Below are 4,465 nucleotides of genomic sequence, written 5' to 3' on the forward strand. Positions count from 1 at the left end.
TCTTCTCAGTAAAATAAGTGGAAAGACGATGAGATTTGGCGTTTTAGATGAATGAATGAACTTTGCGAATGCCTGAAATTTTCTACTGCTACTGCTTCTTTTTCTTTATTTACTTTATTCTTCCTCCTCCTTCTCGTCTTTCCTGATCAGAGGATATACATACTTGTGAACGTTGTCCTTTTGTATGAATGAATTGATTTTTTTGCACAAAACCTGATCCTTTAGAGCTGGTGCTTCTTTTTCTTATTATTAGCTTGTATTTATGCCTCTTTGGACCTACATGTTTATGTTATTGAATGCTTTTATTATATTTGTTAGGCTTTGTAAGCCTTTTGTTTTCAGACAATATTCGTTGTGAAAACTTAAAAGCGATTAATTATGTTGACAAGGTTGTGGGTTCAAGGTTAGATTTGGCATTTCAACTTAGTACGATCTTTACCTTTTAATATAGTCTTCTTTTTTTCCCAAAAGAACTCCTTCCATTAGTTATAAAAAATTACAAATGAGATCATTATGTACAAATCCTTGTAGGGACGCGATAGTTCCATCTTATGTGGATGCCCACTGACTCAAGAAAGGGAGAGGAGGACCATTGTTGGATGAAGGCTATTCGTTGTCTTTCAACTCCATTGGAGCCGCCATTGAGGCCATCATATTAGAGTGGCTACAATTTCACACCATATCTCTTGCAGTAACATTGTTGGATGTGTGGTTTGGTTGGAGAAGCCTCATCTACACCGTTGTTTCCATAGAATCTAGAGAGTTATTGGGTTGACCAATTCCAATACAACTTGAGATTTGTCATTAAGAGGACTTGAGTGGACATTGCTCCTAGTGGAGAAAAAAACCTCTTGTGCTTTTATCACCAAAGTCATCCCCTCCTCCTGATGCTCGTATCTACCAATTGGGGTCTACAAGGATAACCAACATATATTACCCCACTTGATTGAGCCTTGCACCTGGCATAATTGCAACAAGCGGCCAACCCCCCACCATATTCTATGGGACACTGGGCAGTCCCACAGAGCGTGTCGTATTGAACTTGCACTTAAAAAAAGAGAGTATAAAGATAATTCAATATTTTGGTAAGTAGTATCACAAATTGGTACATTCGGAAGGCCAAGTGCTTGAAGGTATTCCAAAATGTGACAGAAATACTTGCTCAAACAATTATTGGGCTTTGGAGAGAGATTGTCCATGATCTAAAAGGTTATTTGGAAAAGAAATAATGATTCGATAATGTGAAGATTCTAGCCCCAAAACTAAACCGATATGTCAAGGTTCCAAGTCAACACATTCAATGATGGGTCTAACCAGTAACATCGCGGTTATGACATCAAGTCTATGTGACTCATGTGAAATTTTGATTTTCTTTTTACTTTTAAAGCGTGTACAATAACTCACTTTCGAGTGGCCCAAGGGTTGAAAACTACAACAATTCCTCAAAGAGGATGATGTTATTTATAAGAATGTAATTTGTTGTAGCTAATCAATTCTCAAGTCTAACATCACAACAGTTTTTTGGTAACATTTTTGTTAGCAATTGTCTTGACAATATTTTCATGCCACTCATAATGGTGCACTCATAACCACCTCAACATTGGTAATCAATGACCAATTGAACCCTGTAATATCAAACCAATTGTTGAGGTCATTTTATTTTATTGCTCATTTGACATTTTTCGGCCATCAATCCACTTCGGTTTAAATGATAATTGAAAGCCCCCTCATCTATCAAGGAAACCTATTTTTCAACTTCCAAATGATGATCGTAGGTTTTTTATTAGTCATGTACTTCAATTAAACCTGTTCATATCAGCCTTTGTTGAAATGTCATTGTTTCCTTGACTTTTATATTCCATTGCATAAAATTCCCATGATTGGGTAAATGTAAATTTGCATCAAAATATTGCTCCAGTAAATCACACGTCATTTTTTAATATCATCTTTAACAAACAATGAAGAGATTACATCAACATGTTCAAGCAATATGCCAAAGACATTGTCATTAAACACCAAATGAAACAAGTATGGACATTTCCATAAATTATTGCTCATGAAGCTCTTTAATGAGACATGAATGTTGTAGTGGAAAAGCTTTATGCCTCACAAAACGAAGCTTCTAGGATCATATTCTCAAGCAAGAGGTTTGATGTTGTATACATTATGTATATCAATTATTGATATGTTTAGTTTGAGACCCTACACACTAACAATTGCTCCTAAAAACAATAAACAAAAGTGATATTTACTATCGCTTGCAAAACAAGTAAGAAAATATAGTTGTCGAACTCATGTGCAGATATGTCTTGTATTGCATTTGAATGAAAACATTTTGCAGTATACCCTTATTTCGAATTGAAGACACCATTCTTCATACATATGAGGAATTTATTCAACTAAGACTTAAGATCCTAAATTTGAATGTCGAGTTTAGGATCTTAAGTTTGAGTTGAATAAAACCCACTATCCATATCAGCCTTCGTAGTATTTTTCCCAACGATTCACCACTTGTTTTTTTTTTCCCAAAAAAGAGCTATTTTCCCATTAGTTATGAGAGATTTTTATAGAAAGACTATAGTAATATATAAATCAAGGAAACACCCCTAGCCGAGTTCAAGAATATAAGACTACCTACATATCCTCTCCTACTTTCTCCTTAATGCAAGTACCTAGATAAAGACAAGGAATGGCACTCTACATAGCTTCCAACGAGGATTGAACTCGTGACCTTTCGCTTACGAAGCGAATGCAATACCACCATGCTATGGAAGCAAGATAAAAATTCAATATATTTCAATACAAGAGCTTACAAAGCAATATAATGTGATACACCATGTATTTTTTTCAAAAATCGGTGTTTGTGCTCAATGGCATAGATGTATGCTTATTATGTATGATTATTAACATTTTCTTTATGCATAATTATAATATGGTTTTCCAAAGATGAAAAATATGGTATTTATTGCTTTGGAATTTCTAGGTCTTTTAAGTGAGTTAGACACCATCATTTTAAAGTTGGGTGTTTGTTCACGGTCATGATACCGAGGAGGTAAGTGCCAAGTCGTTATCCCTATATAGAGATCTCAAATTGGACTCCCAAAACCAAATCAAGTTAAACACGATTGATTGCCAATTTGTGTCTTTTTGAGGTTGGCTAGGCAAACATCTTTTAATTCACATCAAGCTTGGAAAACCAAGACTAGTCTATAATGTTCAGATGGAGGACAATAAAGCAATATGGAAAAAGAGTGCAAATCTCAGCAAACATTTTTCTAAGGTGTAATACTTGCTTGTTTTTGCAACCTATCAGAGTGCTTGTTCCTTCAATCTATTGCTAAACGAATTTCGGATTTTCAACATTCAACAAAAAAGTAGATTGATGTGCTTTTTGCTTCCTTTTCATCATTTTTTCCCTAGTTTTCAATTTATCTATACAAAATATTTTAAGCCAACCTCTCTCGAAACATATGTTTAGATCTTAATGCAACAATGTAGTTCGAAAGATGTAGTAGAGAAAAAATCATGGGCCTCATACATGAGCATCAGTCAATGATCATGTGGATATTGCAAGTTACATGACCATAAATGTATACCCTTGTCAAGGGTTTTTCAAAAACATGCCTTGATAATTGAACAATGTATGTATATGTCATATGAGGCGTCATGGGTTTATACGAGAATGTTAAGTATGTATTTCCTTTTCAGTAGTTCTTAATATCAAGACAACCACAATAGAAATAATAATAAAATGCAACCATCAACAAATATTCTCTAAAAGTTAAGATATCTTTTGAATATCAAACAATACACAACTTGTGGGATATCAAAACATGAGAGTGTTTTTGACAAAATCAATGTAGTATCAATGTGGGAGGAGGGAAATACAAGACATCATCACATTTGTCACTTGACCTCGTTATAAAAGCATAGGCTACATCAATATTATTAATATTATAGAAATATATCATTCTAAGGAAATCACATAGGGATGTTGTGTATTAAAAAAAAAAAGTTTAAAGATGTAATTTCTTGTGATTCTAATTTTATTTCCGAAATTTGAAGGAAACAAAAGGAAACATTGAAGAATATTTCCACGAGGAGAGGTAATTTTTTTTGGTGATAATCGGAGAGAGTATTTTCTCGATGGTCGTGGAGATGAATATGGTCAGTTTCGACATGGGAGTCAACAATTGTGGGCTAATCAAGGTGTCCTGTCGCGTTTTATTACAAGGTGGAGAATGAGTTAAAGGAAAACAAAGGAAAATTGTTCTCATTAGGGAACCGGAGGGCATGCTCACATTCGAACGGAGGAGAAACTACTATGTTCATTACATGGATTTGGAGGTAACTGCGAGATGGTTGATATGGAAAGATGAAGCATACTTCTTGAGTTTTTGATAAGGGTGAGTGTTGCCTGCTCAAAGATGGGTAATTGGGACAAAGGTCAAGGAGATTGCTAAAG

The 4,465-nt window shown here is 34.6% G+C and overlaps 1 non-coding gene across 1 annotated transcript; it reads right to left on the minus strand.

Moving 5' to 3' along the window:
* Nucleotides 1-2,703: 2,703 nt before the first annotated feature.
* On the minus strand, nucleotides 2,704-2,775 carry TRNAT-CGU (transfer RNA threonine (anticodon CGU)). The gene has a single exon. It is a non-coding gene; the product is annotated as a tRNA-Thr (tRNA).
* Between the last annotated feature and the right edge of the window lie 1,690 nt (nucleotides 2,776-4,465).

The sequence above is a fragment of the Azolla caroliniana genome, unplaced genomic scaffold, assembly GCF_043228905.1.
Source record: "Azolla caroliniana isolate FFs.n. ecotype wild unplaced genomic scaffold, voAzoCaro1.0.p SCAF_21, whole genome shotgun sequence".
Lineage (NCBI taxonomy): Eukaryota > Viridiplantae > Streptophyta > Polypodiopsida > Salviniales > Salviniaceae > Azolla > Azolla caroliniana.